This window comes from Aplidium turbinatum, chromosome 11, assembly GCF_918807975.1.
Source record: "Aplidium turbinatum chromosome 11, kaAplTurb1.1, whole genome shotgun sequence".
Classification (NCBI taxonomy): Eukaryota; Metazoa; Chordata; class Ascidiacea; order Aplousobranchia; family Polyclinidae; genus Aplidium; species Aplidium turbinatum.
The window spans coordinates 18,608,544-18,629,755 of NC_137482.1; the positions used below are offsets into that span (position 1 = coordinate 18,608,544).

General features: G+C 38.6%; 2 long non-coding RNA genes and 1 other non-coding gene across 3 annotated transcripts; 1 reads left to right on the forward strand and 2 right to left on the reverse strand.

Moving 5' to 3' along the window:
• Positions 1-14,206, forward strand: LOC145779244 (uncharacterized). The gene is made up of 3 exons (XR_014290544.1): positions 1-56; positions 2,295-2,432; positions 13,946-14,206. It is a non-coding gene; the product is annotated as an uncharacterized LOC145779244 (long non-coding RNA).
• LOC145780407 (U6 spliceosomal RNA) lies at positions 8,410-8,512 on the reverse strand. Its single transcript, XR_014290638.1, has one exon. It is a non-coding gene; the product is annotated as a U6 spliceosomal RNA (small nuclear RNA).
• LOC145780090 (uncharacterized) lies at positions 9,565-11,570 on the reverse strand. The gene is made up of 3 exons (XR_014290597.1): positions 11,436-11,570; positions 10,915-10,984; positions 9,565-10,357 (listed from the first exon to the last, which is right to left on the reverse strand). It is a non-coding gene; the product is annotated as an uncharacterized LOC145780090 (long non-coding RNA).
• Positions 14,207-21,212: the final 7,006 nt, after the last annotated feature.

Below are 21,212 nucleotides of genomic sequence, written 5' to 3' on the forward strand. Positions count from 1 at the left end.
ACCTGTGGAACTTGTGTACCGTACAGTGGATTGAGAACTGTTTGTCAACAAATTTGGTACGTTTATCAGTTCGACTGTTGTGCTTGCTGAATTGTGACTAGTGTCTTATGTTGTGTTATTTCTTGACAGAAAAACCGTATAAACTTCATTGCTGCGAAGCAGTCATTGGAAACCGAGTGATTTCTTCAAGTTGGCGTGCTTTAACAGTTGCTCAGTCCTGCCGGGTGGATTAGGAAAATCGTGACGTCACCGGCGCAATTAACTACCGCACCTGTTGTGTTCGCGTCGCACACAACAATATGGTTTTAACCAAACATTTTGCGCATAAACTATAAAATCACAATTTCGGACCCTCCAACAATCACAGTCCTTGGCCCTCAAGAGTACGCCGTACCCTCCTCTCTCAGGCCTTGACAATGGCACGGGCCTGCATCATGCTATGTTTTAATGATGTAGGCTAACCTACTGTGATACAGAATTTTGTGTCGTGAATATTATTTTTAGGCAGAAATGAAAGATTATAATTAGGCTAAAAGCGAATAGCTGAAATTGTTATGTCGTATTGCGAAATGTGCAGTAGCTTACATGACCTTAAAAGGGCACCATTGCCCCCCTGCCCCCCATCCACACAAAAATTGAGGGCATGGGGGCATTCGCCCCTCCTGCCCCCCGCTTCCGGCGCCCCTGGGGCTATCCCCCTTCATCCCCCACCCTAAATACGCTACTGGGGCTGAGCATTATAACAATATATTTTACCAATAGTTTTAACAGTCGAACGTTTTCGGCTTAACTTTAAGTCCTCATCAGGAATCTTAAAATAATTTAAAAACCGCAATAAATTTCAACTTTTTGAAAGTAAATTTACATTAGGTAAAGGCAACTACATAAATGACTACAAAAAATTTGCACCACAGGGAACGTGATACATCAAGTAAATGTTGAGGAGAATGGACGCGCCTCCAGCAAATAGGCTAATTGTTTGTTTAAATTTGGGTTGTAGCGTTAACAGTGCTTTCTGAATTGTGGTGTCAAATTGGGATTTGCCTTTGCATAAAATTTTAAATGAGTCAGCAGAATATTTTCGATCTGTGTAAAAAGAACACTCCATGACATGGTCTTTGATGGCACCTTTCTTTAACTCCCTAAAGTTCAGATGCTCCCGTACTCTCGTAGTCAAATGTCTGGTGGACATACCGATGTACCGTACGTGAACGCCGAGTCACAAAGACATGTAAAACTGTAGCCTATAGGCTACGACATTTGAGCAGAGAGACAAAGGCGTCAGGGACTTTAGTTGAAAATACGAACTAATTTTGAATGTTTTGTATGTATGAAAAATGTCCACATTAAATTTACTGTTTACAAAATTTGTGTTTTGTTTTAAACTGTTTTCGTGCTAGTTGTTGTTTTCGCACTTATTTGTGTTGGCAAACGGAAAGTTAATTCTATTTTGTCATACATGACGAAAACGTTGAGATCTATGGAAGATTGCGAGAGTGGACGTAGGTATGAGAGTGCTGATGGTTCTAATAGCATGGGGTCAACTAGGCCAACTTCTAATCTGATTGAGAGAACGAATCCTGATGTATCGGCAACCGGTGGGTTGTGGGCCGTGAGTGCCTTTAAATAGTAATCAACGGGATGGGCATTGGCCTACTGTCACTATTGTTGCAAATCACTCGGCCGACATTTCTGAATTAGCCCCCCTAAATTTTTTTCTTGGTGCGCTACTGTACCTGTCACAGTTGTGGTAAATTAGGCCACTTCCAAAAAGTGTGCAGAAGTAAGCGCAACAAAGTGTCCCACCTAGTTGTCAACTCACAATCTGATCTAATGCTTGGAAATTTGAACAATAGTGCAATGTACGATAGACCCAAAGAAAACATTCATGTGAATGACGCAATGATGCGGTTTCGAATTGATTCAGGAGCTGACGTTACGGTGATGTCCCTAGAGGACAGTAAAAAACTTAAAGTTAGTCATATGTTGACTTAGTCAGCCCTCAATCCACACGACTGCAATTGCAAGGCAAATTCACTGCTACTTTGAGCGTAAGGAACATTTCCTGCACACAGGACGTTTATGTCATAAAAGGATTGACGCAACCACTGCTAGGTTGGCCTGCAATTAAAGAACTGGGTATCTTTGCTTGCTTTAATAATGTCAGGAAACTTCGGTTTCACAGCAATCAATTTTTAGCGATCAATATCCAGACTTATTCACAGGTTTAGGCAAACTGAGGCGCGAATAAAACATCAGCTTAAAAACTGAGGCGAAACCTTACTGTCTTTCAGCTTCGAGACGAGCTCCATTGCCGTTGGAGGACTAGGTGAAGGGTGAGTTGAAGCGCATGGAGGAACTTGGAGTCATCTCAAAAGTTACGGAGCCTAAAGAGTGGTGTTTTGGAATGGTTGTGGCTCCAAAGAAAAACGGTAAGGTACGAATTTGTGTAGACTTTACACAGCTAAATAAAAGTGTTTAAAGAGAGCGTCATATGCTCCCCACCGTCGAAGAAACCCTGGCCAAACTTTCGGGCGCCCAGTATTTTTCAAAACTTGATGCCAATTCAGGATTTTGGCAAATTTCCCTGTCCGAACAATCACGATTGCTGACTACATTTTATCAGTCCATCCGGGAGGTATTGTTTCAACCGATTACCATTCGAAATCTCATCAGCCCCAGAAAATTTCCACGCGAAATGTTGTCTATTCTGGAAGGTCGTCTATTTTGTGCTTCTAACTCATTCAACCAGAGTTGTACTGAAGTTCTGTTTTATTATAAAATTGCCACAACCAAGATATAGCGTGAAACCTGCAAAGTAAGCCCAAAAACGAGAAGTGCCAATTAACAAAAGCATGCGGATGAATACAAAGCAAAAGAGAAGACCTGGGGGAAACGAAAACAAAGTAGGCTACATCGTTTCAATGCAAATAAACTAAAATACATAACACCTCCCCAATAATTTTTATGAACACCCATAACGAATGGGTGGTCGGTGTCTTCTCTTTGATCGCCTTAATGTTTGTTCTTGATGCGATGACGATGAAGGATCCTCGGTCGCTATCGGCGTCGATGAGTCCTCGGTCGCAATCGGCGTCGATGAGTCCTCGGTCGCAATCGGCGTCCATGAATCCTCGGTCGCAATCGGCATTGATGAATCCTCGGTCGCAATCGGCATTGATGAATCCTCGATCGCTGTCGGCGTTGATGAATCCTCGGTCGCTGTCGATGAATACGTGAAAGTAGTCTCCCCTGGGTCCCCGTCTTCCGGCGAGATGTACCTCGGACGTAGCTGGTCGATATGGCGTCTCCATATTGGACCTCGAGAGTCCACTCGAACCTGCAAACTCCGACTCCCGTTTCACTTCACCACGACGACAGGAACCCAACGAGGACTTCGTCTTTGCCTGGACCCAAAGTATAAAGCGTAACACGGATCACCAACGTTGAAATTAATTGTTTTCCGGTTTTATTCCGGGGCGGAGGTCTCGTCGACGTTTTCGTGATCTGAGCTGAGGAAGGAAGTAAAATGTCTAATTTAGTGCGTAACTGGCGGTGGTTTAATAACTCACTGGGAGAGTAACCACTAGCATTAGGCGTACGGCGAAACTGCATCAAGAATTGAGTTGTCGCACTTTTAGGCGGTAACAACGATTTTCTCAGCGCCTGCTTGAAAGTGCACACCAAACGCTCGGCAGCACCATTCGTAGCTGGATGGTATGGTGCTCCAGTGATGTGTATTATTCCCCTAGTTTTACAATAATTCTTGAAGTCTTCTGAAGAAAACGTAGTCGCATTGTCTGAGACAATGGAGTGAGGGTATCCGAAATGGGAAAAATCCTGCTCTAAAAAATCAATAGTTGCAGACGTCGATACGGAAGAAGCTGGGTGAATAGAAGGATACTTACTATAAGCATCGGTAACAATAAGCCAATTAGAACCTAAAAAATTAATAGCGTGATCAACATGAATTCGAATCCAAGGCTTCTCTGGAGCTATCCATGGGTGGATAGGAGCCTTGCTTGGTGCAGCTTGATGCTCACCACATGTAGTACATGTTCGGCAGAGGTCGACAATGTCCGCATCGATATTGGGCCAGTAGACTGCTGTTCTGGCCAGCTGTTTCATGCTCTGCATGCCGAAATGACCTTCGTGTAAAAGAGAAAGAATGTCATTGCGGAGTTTAAAAGGAATAACTCCTCTAGAACCATATAATAAACAACCATAACATGTTGTTAGAGAATCAGCCACTCTTCTAAACTGTTCGATTGGATCGTTAGCATTTGATTTTGCAGGCCATCCTTCTTGTGTGAATCGAATGATTTTAGACAAGACCGGATCCTTAGAAGTTTCCTTGCGCAAAGCAGAAGAATTGGAATGACTAACCTGCGAATCTAACGTATCAATAGCGCAGACAATATCAACATCATCTGCACTTTCCTCCCCATCAAAAATTGGGTCATCGTTGGTTGGAAGGCGGCTCAAGGCGTCAGCATTTTGGTGATGCGTTGTTTTGCGATACTCTATAGTATAACTAAATTGACTCAAAAACAACGCCCAGCGTGCTAACCGGTTAACCGCCAGCGAAGGGGTAGGCTTATTTGGACCAATAAGTGAAAGCAAAGGCTTATGATCCGTTACCAAAATAAAATTTCTACCTTAGAGGTATTGGTAGAATTTCTTCAAAGCGAAGATGATGGACAAAGCCTCCTTTTGGATTTGGCTGTAGTTTTTTTGAGATTTTGTCAAGATTTTTTACACATTGGCTATTGGCCTCTCGCTTCCGTCCGGGGAGCGGTGAAACAGTGTGGCGCCAATGCCCACGCTTGATGCGTCGCATGCAATTCAGGAAGCAACGGGTTAAAGTGTACGAGAACATCTTCTGCGGAAAGAAACGTTTTTAATTTTGCAAAAGCGCATTCTTCTTCGTGTTCCCATCTCCAAGGAACACCACTCTTGGTTAAATGATATAACGGTTGCGCTACCGTAGAAAAATCTGGGGGGCATAAACTTAAAATAAAATTGCACCGACTCCAGAAAAGAACGTAAGGTGCCAACATTGGAAGGAGCAGGCATGTTCAGTACAGCATCGACTTTAGGACCTTTTGAAATCCCCTGTTTAGAAAGAACATGACCTAAGTACTCGACATTTGCCTGGGCAAATCTACATTTTTCCTTCCTACACCTAAGACCTTTCGAAGATAAACGATCGAGTAGTCGTTTAAGGTTCTGGGAATGCTCTTCCGCTGTAGCTCCACTTATCAAAATGTCATCCAGGTAGACTGCTACACCTGGAAGGTCACAAGTTAGATCATCCATTATCTTTTGGAAATGGCCTGGGGCAGAAGAAATGCCAAACGGTATAACATTTTGCAGTAAAACCCTTCTATGGGTACTTAATGCCAATATTTTTTGACTCTTTGAACCTAACCTAATCTGGTTATAAGCATCTGCCAGGTCAATCTTAGTGAATCCATGGCCACCCCCTAGTTTAAGCATTAAATCCTCTGGAAGAGGCAAAGGGTGCCTGTGAGTTTTAAGTTGTGGATTAACCGTCGAGGAATAGTCACCACAAATTCTTAATTTGGATTTCTTACCTTCGGTAGAAGCCTTGCGAACTGGTACTACAGGAGCTCCCGAGTCGCAAAATTGTACAGGTGTCCAGATACCTTTTTGTATAGCTAAGTCTTCTTGAATGGCGAAAGGCACTGGTCTGGGCTTTGAAAACACTGGTTTACAATCAGAGTTAAACTCAATCTCTAATTCGTAATTCTGAAGACAAAAGTGGGCAAAGTTACTTTCAAAAGTAACTGAGTTACAGTTACAGTTACTTGGCCAAAACAGTTATTGAGTTACCGTTACCGATTTTAAAAAGTAACTAGTTACCGTTGCTAGTTACAGTTACTAGATACTTTCAGTTACTCACAAATCTGAACATAAAATTCTGCACCTGGCCAGCTCTGCATACAAGTCCAGTTTAACCGCAATGTTTGATATGTAATGTTAGAGCCATCCATGCTAACAACAGCACAAGTACAAAACCAACAATGTTTTATTTGAAAAAAAAACTACCGTACTCAGTGGCTTATATCTTTATTTCCGTTGAGAAATACGAGCATTTCAAAGTGCTCGTCACTTAGGCCTGCCTATTTGGGCTTTAAAATGTCCTTGCCCTATCGTCGTCGTCGTGTGAGCCTCTGGGGCCCAGGGTCTATCCTTTTACCGCCCCAGATTCACGATGTTCCCGGACTACACTGGAAGGCCACTAGAGAGCAGCCAGTCTTTGGTTTCATTATCCATGACACACAGACCTTCCACTCCTTTAGGTGACTTGAAGATGGTACAGTCATTGATGATGTCCGCCCCGATAGCTCAATTGGTTAGCGCGTCACTTCTGGAACGAAGAAGCTTCAAGATCAAGCGGCGCTGGTTCGACTCTCAGGGCGTGCGCTTGAGCAACGCACGTTAAGGACTGCTCTCTATTTAGAGGCATCTAATAGATGGAATAATTCCCTGGCAACAAAACTTCAACAATCGGAAACTTCACTCAGTCAATCTCAGTGACCGGGCCTGCGTCAGTGATTTAAAGCCTTTAGTCCAGGGTTTCCCAAATTTTTTGGGCCACGGACCACTATTTGTGAATCTGTTTATTTGCGGACCCCCAATACAAGGTGAAAATGAATAAAACCGAATTTTGTTTATTTAAAAAACTGAAAACATCAATGGGACGGATGTGATTGCTTCTTGTTGCATAAGTCATCAATTCTCGGAGTTATTTGTGAAAGGTAAACTCGTAAGTCAGGGTCCACAGAAAGTCTGGAGCTGTATTTTGTCTTCATGTTGGTAAGAGCTGAAAATACTGTCTCACACATGTAGATCGTGGCAAAAGGCAATAAAATTTTAGTTGCCTTTTGCGATAGCAATGGGTGTCTCTTGCGATAGGTGTGCCACAACACTTAACCAGAAAGATGCAATAGCAGTTTGATTGAAACTAAGTATTAAAGTTGGATCAGATGATAATTCGGCTAATTCTTCTTCGCGTCCTGCAGTGGCGTAGCAGCCACTTGGCGGTTCTGGCTCTGCGCCAGAGGCGGCAGGTTGCAAGGGGGCGGCAAAATGAGGCTGCACAGTGCACACAGCACGAGAAATGAAGTAATGCACAAATAAATAATAATTACAAGAAAATGATTTACAAAGTGACGGCTAGCAAACCTTAAAAAATTTAAGGATAGAACAACAGCTAAAAAGCTCGAGTTGCTTCTTGCGTGATGTTGGATAGCTGTAGCCTGTACTCTGTCTGTTGTTCAATTCTTAGTAACATTTATTACGTCATAAATCTGTTGTTATAATCACGATTCATTTTCTCTATCTCAGCAGTAGTTTCTGTAGTCAGTGGTCACAGCGGTAAACCATAATCTCTTCGTGGGAAAATTGTAACATAAAGTTCCCGGATCCGTTCGTCTGTATGTAATGACCGAAAAGAAACACTCTTCTGAAAACGTCTATTCGAGAATTGTATTTCTGTAAAAAATAGCCCACTGGCTGTCGAAATTGGGTGCAACGCGATACACCACTAAACTTGTCACTACAATGCAAATTACTTGGATAAAGACGGAAATTTCGTCCAGCTGGCAAGCATTAAGCAAAACAGTTAAATATGCGACCAACTTTTAAGCAACAATTTTAAGAATGACGAGAATAGATTGCAATATTTCAAACGCACGTAAGCAGCTTGTGTGACGTAATAATGATAAGCAATGATAAGCTATTCAAGCACCTGTTCAAGTTTGGCTTACACTTGTTCAAGTTTGGCTTAGACCAGGGGTCACCAAATGGCGGCCCGCGGGCCGCATGCAGCCCGCCACGCTGTATCGCTGCGGCCCGCGGGCCGCATGCGGCCCGCCACGCTGTATCGCTGCGGCCCGCGGAAGGTATCAGCGTACAAGTATAACCAAAAATACTTTTCTTGAGGAGTTAAAGAGCACGAAGGCAAAAAATACTTTCCGGGAAGCATATTTTCGCTTTGCATACGATTCCACCGACCGACCAAGCAGATTATAGTTCTAGGTGGGGGTTGCTTAAAGCTATTCCAATGCGATGACCAGCCACACTGTCCCAGTGGTTGATTAAAACGTCTGTTCTCGAATTTCAAAAATGTCGAGCATAGGGTTGCTTATTTTAAGTTTGCAAATGTCATGTAAACACTAGTGTGCGCTTCATCGTTATTGTGTTTCACGATCAGTGTTCTCTTTATGCAAGTTTTTGTTGGCAAAATAGGTCGGTGTGCCAACTCAATTTATAATAAATTGGCAAAATATTATATATAAATTTAAAGACTTTTTCTGATTGTAGCCTATTATGAAAATATTTAGCTTAGTACTGCAAAATGTTTTTTTTTTCTTTTTTTAAAGAAATATAGAACGCTTCATGATTTCGCGTGTTATCCTTGCGCAGGGGCCATGCTAATCTTCTCTGTATCGTTCCAATTTTAGTATATCCACTGCCGAAGCAAGTTCTGCAAAATGTTATTAATCAACAAATTCTTGCCACGCTGATAAGCATCGCAAGTGACAGTTGTCTATAACAAAAGAAAGACGGTTTTATAGCGTTGTTTATAGACTCTCACAAAAAGGATGAAAAACCAACTCATTGCTTTTTTAAAGAGAAGACTGTTCATGAATTACGATAGAATTACGATTTTTGGGTGATTTCTACAAGCATTTGTTTCATGGTGCCTGGTTTCTTTTTCGCTGTTATTAGAGCCTATTTTTCGCTGATATGTTTGTAGGTCACTATTGTTGCCTGTATTGCAATGTGTCAAACATTTCCTTGTTTACTAAAATTGTTAATTGCAAGATATCTTTTGTGAAGCAAAGTGACAACACCACTCTTGCTTGGCGATGAATATTCTGATGAAACCGCTCGCCTCGCTGTAAGTGCGCAAAACAAGTGGCCTCGTTTATTAGGCATTGCTAAAAAAAGTCAAAAGTGTTGTAAAAGGAGCTTGGCCTGACAGTAGCGTTGTTCGATTAATTTTGTTGCTGCGGTATTCTAACATAAATATGAACCACATGTAACGCTGGATACTGGGTACGAAATACGTTCTTTTTTAGCATAAGAGTCAACCTACCTAACATTTTATTAGTGCGGCCCGCCACAGCTCTCCTTAGTGCCAAAGTGGCCCGCATGCAAAAAAGTTTGGTGACCCCTGGCTTAGACCATATCTCGTAATTAAAGATTTAACGATGATGTAATGTTATGCTGCAGCTGCAATGTTTTACAGGTCTTGCAATCGATGGTGCAATCTGCTCATTTTTTAGAAATATTCCATTACGTGATACGCTAAGATTCAGTAGACCTCAACGGTTTTACATGACGTTTGATTTGGTGAACAATTGTCTGGAACAGTCAGTCAGACCTCGTGTGCAGTAAAGCTGAGATACTGGTGTATTTTATTGTTTTAGCGTAGTTAGATGGGGAAGGCAGACATAGTGTAATTGAGAGTTGGCTGGCACCACTTATACTTTTAGCTAGGTGTTTATTTAGGATTTGAGGTAGACTACCGGAGTGTCGTTGGGAAAGACTCTTCCGGTTACTTCAATTCAATTTATTTTATTTTTTCTTTGTCGGAAAACAACAGCAATGATAAAGTTACAAATGGTGAACGGAAACAAAACCAACAAAAGGAAAAGGTGGCAAAACTACAAAAGTTTAAAATGGGCATGCGATGCAAATTTAAAGGTTACGTACACGAAAGTAAATTAAGCACGGCCACCAAACCTAACAGTTTAAAGTAGATAAATTAGTTGGATGAACCAGTTGGCTTCACATACCTAAAGCAACTGGAGGTGTGCTAGTTGATGAAACCATGCGGGGACGACTGAACCTTACAACCAACATAAAAAAGAAAAATCAACAACACGAACATGTAAGAATAAACAATGAACATACGGCATATTATTACATATTAAACATATTACACATTATTTACATATTAAACATATTATTTACATATTAAACATATTACATATACAAAATACTATGTACAGTGCATCGTTTTAAGTAAAATGGAGTGTTCGCAGCAACGACAGTGGTGTGATGTTGAATAGGAAAATTGACAACTGATGGGCACAGGAATTTAGATTCATTAACTTATTATTTGAGCATGATATTACACTGATGATCATGAATGATGAAAAATGTAGTGAAGATGATATGAGAATGGTCTAGATGACATGCGGATGACTTCGGTATCGAAGCGGGATGGAGTTTCTTTGAAGTTTTTTGAAATGAATTTCCAACCAAAATTCTGGAGAGTGATACAGCTTTATTGTTGAAGTACTCTTGTCAAACAAATCTACACAACAAAGTAACAGAGAGTTATAAAGTTCTGTGAACAAGCATATTATACGTAGTTCGGCTAATTAAAGGCGTATTGCATTGGTAACATATTAGCATCTAATAGCTCAGCCTATTGAAATTGAACAGTGTTAGGTGGTGATGGCAGATGTACGACAGTGACAGCTGTAATAAGCTAAGCAGATACTAGGTGTCAAACAGTAGTACTTGAAAGATTAAATGTACAAAAGTGGTATCTATTACACAATGGACGTATGCTAATCGGTTTGATTTTTTGTTTGCAGATGGGTTTTCAGCTTGCTGCTGAATAATGAAAAGTGTTGTGTGTGACGTGAACACAACAGGTACGGTGATTGCGCCGGTGACGTCACGATTTTCCTAATCCACCCGCAGGACTGAGCAACTGTTAAAGCACGCCAACTTGAAGAAATCACGCGGTTTTCAATGACTGCTTCGCAGCAATGAAGTTTATATCGGTTTTTCTGTCAAGAAATAACACAACATAAGACACTAGTCACAATTCAGCAAGCACAACAGTCGAAGTGGTAAACGTACCAAATTTGTTGACTAACAGTTCTCAATCCACTGTACGGTACACAAGTCCCATAGGTTGGCCAATGACGCACTGAATAAATAAATTCGCGATGTTACCTTTCACAATTGTTACGTAGGCTACCGTACAACCATAACGTTAGGCCAATAATCATTACAAAACAATGGAAACGTGTCAATTCACATGGCCTAGTTAAGATCGGTTTACGAATTAATTGCCATGAGGCTGACAAATTATTAGTCGATAATTCAGTAGTAAACATGAATCCACAATTCACGACACAAATCAATCAATCATACAATTCAGAATAACAAATGTACCGGTAGTATGACCGGATCAGTAATGCCAAATGATGCACTTGCACGCGAAGGATTCTATAGTGATTGACTCTGCAATATTTAAGTTTGAAGTATTAGCCTAACAACAATTTACGCACACCAGAGATACGTTACGTTTGTTCACGGCAGAAAGTCAACATTCAGTTATAAAAAACATTATTAGCCTACATCACAAGTAGGCTCACCAGTAAGTTGAACTTTGAGAGATAGCAAGCTGCAAATATGGAATTCAGCCTACACGCAAATAAGTATTAGTCTACCATAGCCGTTGTCAAACTTAAGTCCTGTAGAAATACATAACAGAGAAGCAGCTAACAAAGCATAAACATCAATCAATCAACTTTCAGTCACAAACTACAGTAGCTAACAAGTTCGGCTAGATGGCAAACTAGCAGCAAAACGAAACGTCTCGAAAGTTCCATAACAATCTCATGATGAGTGTTGCCATTTGCAAATCAGCGATAACATAACAATGAAGGGGAAATGACACTAGGTGGCGAATACACAAATCAACGGGAGTAATGCAGTAAAACGAAAGGCACGCTTTTCAAAGACCTGTTGAAAATCTAACAAAAAGGTTTCGATTTCAGTAATGTGTTTAGGGAGATCGTTCCAGACTTTAACTCCACTAAATTGGATGGATTGTTGGGTTAACTTTTTTGAGTAATAGGGGAGAAAAAATCGATTGCTACTTCTAGTTGATATGTGATGCAAGTTGCTGTTGAGTTGAAATAGAGAGTTAAAGTTTTTAGGCAGTTGATTATGTTTCAGTTTAAACATGAATTTGCCAGTTTCGATGGTATAAAGGTTATCAATTGTGAAAAAACTGTCAACATTGTATTGTGGTTCATGCTTAGTGATCATTGTTATGAATTTGTTGCAAATTTTTTGCAGTTTGTTTACAATGGTAACATGACCATACTTCCAAGCACTAATGCAATATCTTAGATTGCTTTCAATGAGAAAATGATAGAGAGAAATCAAATTCGCAGTGTTTAAGTAAGGTTTAATCTTGCAGACTATTACGAAATTTCGTCGCAGTTTTTGTAGCAAGTGAATCATATGAGATTTCCATGACAAGTTTTCATTCAGTAAAATGCCTAGGAAACTAACAGTGTTAAGACGTTCAATGGGTTGATTGTACGCAGATAATGTATGGGTGAAGTTAAAACACTTTGTATTATTATTATTGTTAAATAAAATGTGCTTAGTTTTATTTACATTTAACGACAGCCTATGTGCTGCCAGCCAGTCTGTTACGTTTAACATTTCCATATTGGCCAGTTCATAAAGCTCGGTGATACTGTTACCACATAAAAACAAATTGGAGTCATCAGCAAACATTACAGATTCAGAGTGTTGTAAGCTGTTACAGAAATCATTTATATATATCAAAAACAGTAAAGGTCCTAGAATTGAACCCTGGGGGACCCCGAAACATATTTTGCATTTAGTAGACATTGATTGAGATATTTCTACTACTTGAAATCGGTTTAGTAGGTAACTACTGAGCCAGTCATGGTCTGCCCCCTGATACCATAATAGTAAAGCTTGTTTAACAAAATTTTGTGATCAATTGTGTCAAATGCTTTAGACAGGTCTAAAAATATACCAAGGGTGGTTTCTTTTTTTTAAATGCATTTGAAATTTTACTAACAAGATGCAAAACTGCGAGGTTAGTTGAATGATTTTGTCTGAACCCAAATTGTTGGGGGTAGAAAAAGTTATGGTTTTGAAGAAAATTATACACTCTGTTGTACATTATTTTTTCAAGTATTTTAAAAAGGAAGATAATTGACTGATGGGGCGTAATTACTACAGTCTTCAGTTTTGCCTTTTTTAAATATGGGTATTATTTTAGATGTTTTAAATGCCGTTATAAATTCACCGTTAGTTAAGGATAAATTGAAGATGTGGGTCAGTGCCATGATTATGTTTTGTGGTACAACTTTTAATATCTTTGTTGGTATTTCATCTATTCCACAACTAAGTTTGGATTGAAAAGAAGAAAGAATTTGTTTGACTTCATCAGCAAAAGTGGGGCGCAAAAAAATGGATTCACTGATAGGACTTGAAAGATAATCTGAAAATTTGGTACTTGTACTAGGAATTTTATCCACCAGATTTGATGCTATTGAAGAGAAATATTCATTGAAGTAGTTAGCCTTATCAATATTCTGTATAAGTACTTCATCACCTTTAACAAGATGGGTCTGTTCATTGCATCTGGCTTTACCTAATAATTGATTTAAATAATTCTAGGTTTTTTTCAGGTTATTTTTGTGCTTTAACAGTAAAGTTATAAAATAGTTTTGTTTTTTCAGCTTTAGTGACCTGGTATAAAAGTTTCTTAGAGCATTGTAGTTAGATTTGTTTTTTTCAGAAGATTTTCTAAGATATTTTTTGTATGCCAGTTGTTTCATTCTGTGAAGATCACTGAGTTCATGATCACACCAGCATTTTTTTGTTACATTTCTTACAGATTTCACTGGAAAACTGCTTTTAAATACTTCAACGTAATTATTGAAAAACATGTTATAAGCTACATCAGTGTTGGTTTCATTCATGATGTTATTAATGTTGAGCTTAGATAATTTTTCTACAAAATGACACATGTTTATGTTGCTGTAGCATCTTTTCTCTTTGTTTAATGAAAGTTCTTCTATTGAACCTAATTGAGAGCATTGTATTACAGGCAGATGGTCAGCGATGCAGTCAACTATTATACCAGCATTTGTTTTGGCATTATAGACATTTGTCCATATGTGATCAATACATGTGGTACTGGATGAAGTAATTCTAGTTGGTTTAGTTATCAATGGATGGAAGCTGTGTTCAAACATAGCATCAGCATAGTTGCTGGTGTGACAATTACAGTATTATGGTCCAATAGATTGTAATTAAAATCTCCCATTATGAAACATTGTGCATTTGATTTTGATATTGTTTTTATTGTAAGAAGGAGTGTTTGTAGAAACTCAGAGTTGGCAGCAGAAAGTGATTGAGGAGATCTATATATAGTACCACAAGTTAACTTTTTCTTGTTTACAAATATATCAACAAAAATATTGTATGTATTTCGCTCTGAGGATGCGCATTGTCATGGTGCGCGAAACGTCAGTAAAGCAATAAACCATCTTGTTTGTTCTTAATTTTACTTTCAATTTTATCAGATGAACGTAGCAACTAGTGCTAGAAACGATAATTGTCCTGATGAACACCCAAACTTTTCAGGTATTCAACAAAAAGAGATTTAAAATTTTTTTCTTTCATAGTAGTCAGGTCATTTCTTACAGAGAACCTAATGTTATCTTTTATGTACAGAGCCACTCCTCCACCCCTTTGTTTTCATCTACTATTTGCGAGAAAAACATAACCTTCTAGGGAGGTAAATTCACCAGTTTGGTTTACTTTAAGCCAGGTTTCATTAATAGATATAATATGTGGTTTAACTGTCATCGACGTTACAAGTGCCTGCAATTTTGAGAAATTCTTTGGGTTTGATAAAGATCTAATGTTAAAGTGCATAGTTATTAGGGATTTGTTTATTTGCATATTTGTTACCAAAAAATGTACTTTGTTAGAATTCATATACACATCATTAGCTTGAAAACAAGGTTCAAGTTCTTCAGTATTTACAACTTCATTTTCAAAAAGTTCATTAAGCAATGTAGGCTCTTGGTTGAGAAGTTGTGCTGTTTTGATTGAAAAAAGTTGGGCAAATATAATATCACTACAGTTGAAAAACGGTAAAGAGTTATGTAAACAGTTTGTACAGAAATAAGATCTATCAGTCTGAGTTAAGTTTGTACATTTAAAATGATTAGACAAATCACATACACTGCAGGAGATGGACTTCTGGTTGCTGCGAACAACTTTCTCACAGATGTTACATGTAGGCATAGATAATATGGACTTACCTGTGTAACTGTGAAGAAATCAACCGAACATGATATTTAAATACAGCCTACTGCTGAGTATACAAATAAGCAGAAAAATATGCTAAAAATTGAACAATAGTCAAAAGTATATTATCAATAGTTTAAAGTAGTTTAACAAGGTAATAAAGGTAATATAATAAAGTTGAGGTTGACTGGAGGTTTTAAAGTTATGTCAGCTTACTGCAAGCTGACTTTAATAAATGCTATATCAAAAAGCAGTATATGGAGCTTAATGCATGGAAGAAATTATTTAAATAATTAATATTAATTGTTTAACTTTGTTATGTCATCTTCAGTCTGAATCCAATGCTTTTTGTCGTGGACATACGCATAAATTTTTCCATTGAATGAGAACACATTACTTTTTCCCAATTTCTCCTTGGCCTGATTCAGCAATGCTAGCCTTCTTTTGGTGAGGGACTCGGATTTTGGCGGCCAGGGGCTCTTATTGGCTTTTGACTTTTGACAAAAAAATTTTTTAGCGAGTCTCTTACGTTTGGCCCTATGAGAGGGAGACATTGTACCCGGGACTGAGGGGGGCCCGGAGAGATGGCTAATCACGAGCTAATTAGTTACGATTTGATCTCGCGGACCAAGAAAACTGTGAAAGGTGAACCAATCCTGGGCATTTAAACGTTTAATTGTAAACGTTTAAGTTGTTATTAATTGTGAACGTTTAAATGACAGGTTGTGGTTAAATTTATACAAGTGTTAATTTAGACTTGAAAATGAAACGTGTCCAAGAGAGTGGAGCTTTTTTTAAAAAGAAGAAGAAAGCAAGAGAAACAGAATTAAAAAAGCACGAGGGAGTTATACTAAAATTTGTAACCTCTTCTGGTTCAAATGTTTAATAACATTATCAGAGAACGATTCAAATGAATCATCGCTGATTTTGCTTCGGCGAAAGCTCGAAAAGTTCAATTTTGAAGCGGCTATTGATCTTTTATTTGCCTAATACATTTGTTGTCCATTTTTTGTTATATATTTTTGGCCTTAACGCTGAGACAGTGAGGCTTCTTTCTCAAGCAATATAGAACTTCTGAGACGCGGCACATTATTTGTAATTATTTTTATTGAAAAGATTACTTTAACATGAAACTATTTCAAACTTTGCTGCAGTCTACTTAGGTCGGCATTTTCAACGAAAGCCAGGGGCGGCAGCATATGCTCCTACGCCACTGGCGTCTTGACAGATCAGTTTTGCTAACAACAAAAGGGTTTAAAATCCAGTCAAAATTCTCATATGTCTCTTTTAAAAAGTACTTCTTGAAATGTGCAAAAAGCAATTCCCCATGTTGTGTAACGTCAGAGAAAATCGACTCTGCATTAATTAAGAATTTGTTAGTAATGTAATCACACAGAACAGGAAACATATCCACAACATTATCATTTCTTGTCATATCGCCACGAACCACCTGTGCAGTCGTCGCGGACCACCTTGCTTTAGTCTACAAGTAGACCTCTACAAAACTGCCAGGATTAAGCTCTGCAAGAAGCTTTCCCTGTCCGAGGATAAAGATTCAATCAATCAATGATGTAGTCTGCGGTCTGTTCCTCGGCACCACATTCATAGGAGGAGGAAGAGGCTATTTCTCATTGGTGCATGGTTGAGCGGAAAAGCCCGGACGGCAGTACGTAGACGGTTGAGGCGCACCCATGCCTGTATTGATATTGGTAGTGTCAGGCCGATGGGGCGTGTGTTGGCGTCGGAGATGAACGAATAAAGTCTGGTGATGAACAAGTGCTGCAATGAAAACAATATTTCCACTGCAGCACTTGACGGAACGGGAGTGTTATGTTTTTAAAACAGTTTTTTCATCGGTCCGCTTGTAAATCTGGATCCGCTTAACTTGAGCTCAGGGTCCGCTTCCAAATACTCCTGTAACAAATTCAACGCGCATTGCTTTCTTTTCTTGGTTTTTGCGTAAAGTGGTGCAAAAAAAGTCCTCTGTTGCTCTACCACCATCCACTTCAGTGTCGCTGCTACTTAACTCCCCTCTTCAGCAGAGCAGTTTGGTTCTTCGATTGCTTGAAGCATGTTCTGTTTTGGTCTTCAATTCAGCAGTGGCGCTTAATTGTCAGCCATATAACACAGATAAGTCTAAATTGTGGGTGGAATGCAGTCGCTGTCCTCGAACCAAATGACCAAATCTGGTTTGTATTGCTTCCACAAGAACGTCCACCAACGGCAAGCAAACAGCGATGCTGTTGCTGGTTTTGATGTCAGACAATCTTTTTAGAGGCATTGCAAGCGTTAGACTAAATGCAATAAATTTCAATTTCTTGAAGGTAACTAACTAACTGACTATAAGCATCAAGAAATTGCTTTTAATCGCTGCGTGTTTCTTGATGTTTATAGTTAGTTAGTTAGTTAGTTAGTTACGTTCAAGAAGTTAAAATTTACTGCATTTTTATAAATATTTTCAGGCTCCTGATGAGGGCTTAAGTTAAACCGAAAACGTTTGACTGTTAAACTATATTGTTATAATGCTCAACCCTGTTGTATTGTTGTGTCTTGCCTGTCTTTGGTAGCCTACATATTGATTAATCGCCAAAAACAATTTATTTAGCCAAATCAGTTTTCAAACATCGCCAAAAACAGTCAAATCATAAATATGAAGTCAAACGTCTTAAAAAATCGGCAGATTTCTGGATTTTGGCGATAAATTCGCCAATATGGCAACCCTGCTCCACAAGACCACAAAACAAAAATAGAACCGCTCATGCGCAGCGCTGGACCGATACAGCTACGAGCAAAATGCATTATTGCGCAAAGCGCAGCAAACACGCACAAAGGAAGACACAAACACGTGCAGAGAAATAAACGGCAACTAGAAACTGAAATTTCAATGCCAAAGTAACTTGTAACTGTAACTGTTGAATAAGTGCTAAAATAGGAACTATAAGTTACCGCGTTTCGTTTTTTTTGGAAAATAGTAACGAAGTTACCGTTACAGTCACTCAAAAAGTAACTACTGTAGTTACAGTAACTAGTTACTTTTGTAACTATAGTTACTGCCCACCTTTGACCGTGAGTGGGCCCGTAACGGTGGTTCACATAATCCAATCTACAGTGCAGCCTACAAAAATTCAAAACTGTAGGAAATAAATCTTGCAAAAAAGGTTTTTCAGTTTGAGAAGTATAAGCATAAGTTCTTGGAATCAACCAAACTTTTTCGTTTTGTCTCCTTGCCGCGACAAATTTGAATTCTTTTCAATAGCAGGGCTACTCAACTGGTGGACCGCGGTCTGAATCCGGACTTTCTGGGTGCTGATGAATAATGACTATGTATACTATGTTCGTGACATGCATAACTTTAATCTTGAACTTTACATTGACGAATTAGACCGTAAACTCAATTATAATAATAATCTCAACGATCTTTCAGTGCATGAATGCTTTGATAAATTTGAAAGCATTTTCTCTGAAGTAGTAAACAATCATGCCCCTTACAGAAAAGCTACCCGTAAAGAAAAGCGCCTCAAGCTTAAACCGTGGATCAGTCGGGGACTGCTAAAATCAATTAAAACGAAAAATTCCATGTTTAAGCGTCTACATAAAAAATTTGAGCATGCAATGCATGAACGATATAAAACTTACCGTAATCTACTAAACCGTACTATCGAGGCTGCTAAACGTAAATATTATCACAACACCCTAACAGAAAACAAAAACGATTCCAACAAAATATGGAAAAGTATTTATGAATTATCCAGTATCAAAAAGAAAAAAACAACAATGCCCTCTAAAGTAATTACTACAAATGGCAAACCTCTGACGTCTCCAAAAGACATAGCAGAGGAACTAAACAATTTTTTTGTTAACATCGGGCCAAACATGGCAAAAACAATTAAACAATCAAAAGACCAGCGTAATATAACTTCGTCTCCAGACAGTGTCAAAAACTCTCTTTTTCTTGATCCCGCAAGTCCAGAAGAAATATATAAGTTAATCTCTAATTTGAAAGACAAAAAGTCAACAAGGAAATCTGACTGTGAAACTAAATTTATAAAATATGCCAGCCCTGTGATCTCTTTCTTCCTAAGTAAACTATTTAATTTGTGCGTCACTACTGGAGTGTTCCCTGATGCCTTAAAAATTGCTGAGGTTATTCCGGTTTATAAAAAAGGTGATCCTCATAATTCCACCAACTATCGACCAATATCACTGCTATCTCCATTTAGTAAAATATTTGAAAAGCTTCTTCACACTAGAATTTACACATATCTAGAAAAATTCCACCTTTTGAGTGCTCAACAATTTGGATTTCGTCAAAATACATCCACTGCAATGGCAATAAGCACGCTGTATGACGATCTGTTAAACAATGTGAACAAAAATTTCTATACCTGTTGCATATTCCTTGACTTGTCAAAGGCATTTGATACAGTTGACCACAACATACTGACAAATAAACTTCAACATTGCTACGGAATACGTGGCACTGCTCTTGAGCTGATGAAAAGTTATCTTACTAATCGATACCAATATACCAAAGTGTCTAATTCTGCTTCAAGCTTGCAAAAAATCCTTTGTGGAGTCCCTCAGGGTTCAACATTGGGACCCCTTCTCTTCCTAATGTATATTAACGATCTTCCTTTAATGTCTAAATTTTCTACCGTGCTTTTTGCGGATGACACATATCTAGCTTTACGTGGTGAAGACTTGGAATCTTTACAAACAGAAACCAATACTGAACTACAAAAAATTGATGCTTGGCTACGAAGAAACAAACTCTCTTTAAACTACTCTAAAACAAGCTACAATTTAATAAACAAAGTACCTAAGCGTACTGTTGAAACTAATTTCAGGTTGTGTATAAACCAAACAGTGATTGAAAGAATGAAAACAGTTAAGTACCTGGGAATCCATGTCGATGAAAATCTAACCTGGTCCTCACACATTAAACATTTGTCGCTGCAGTTGGCTCGATATTCCGGAATTTTTTATCGCCTTCGTAACTATGTGTTAGAGGAAACATTGCTTATGTTATATTATAGTCTAGTATATAGTCGTGTTCAATACGGTATTACTATATGGGGTACTGCAGGTAAAACACTAATCAAGGAAGTTGACGTAAGACACAATAATATTATTCGCGCAATCACTAGAAGTACAAAATTCAGTCACGTCACTAGCTTATACAAATCTTTGAATATTTTACAACGTGAAGATATTTACAAACTCGAAATTGCAAAATTTATGCATAAAGTTTCCAATAATAATCTACCGCCTGTATTGCAAGATCGTTTTATAAAACTTGATAATATTCACTCGCACAACACTCGACAACTAAATAAAATGAAGTATTTTCTTCCACAAATAAACAAATCCGTGGCACACAATCTTCTGACACATCGGGGTACTAAATTGTGGAGTGAATTGGATGAATGTATTAAAAGCAAACACCTAGCTTTGTTTAAAAAACTTTATAAAATTACCTTGTTAAGTTCTTATTAAATCGTTAAAATCGTTCAGTTAAATTATTTTATCTCATGTAACCTCGTATTTGTGTTCTTAAACGATATGATTCATTATATGCTCATGTTTTCCCAGCTGGTCTTGATTCAATATTCTACAAAACCTTATATATACAATTCGATTTCGAAGCTACTGTTCCATCCATCATTATATTTTATTGATACAGTTATAATGTCTGATGCTGCAATGTAAGATGACTGATGACAGGCAGCACCTTGACTGGTTAACCGCAAGGTTGTTCGGTGCTGCCAGACCTTTCTATTGCCATATTTTGATTTGTATGTAATTGTGTTTCTTTATATCGAGTCGTATTAGAAAGGCAAATAAACAATATCTCTCTCTGATGGTGGACCTTGAGCTTTTGGAAGAATAACCTCATTGCCACGTTTCAGGGCTTCTTTAAATAGATCTCTACTGGGAGGAAGAAATTTTTACTGTGATTATCCTGGATCAGGGGTGACGAACCTTTTTGCTGTCGCGGGCCACTTTGTCAATTACACATGAGTTATCGGGCCACACAACTTTTTAATCGTAACCTA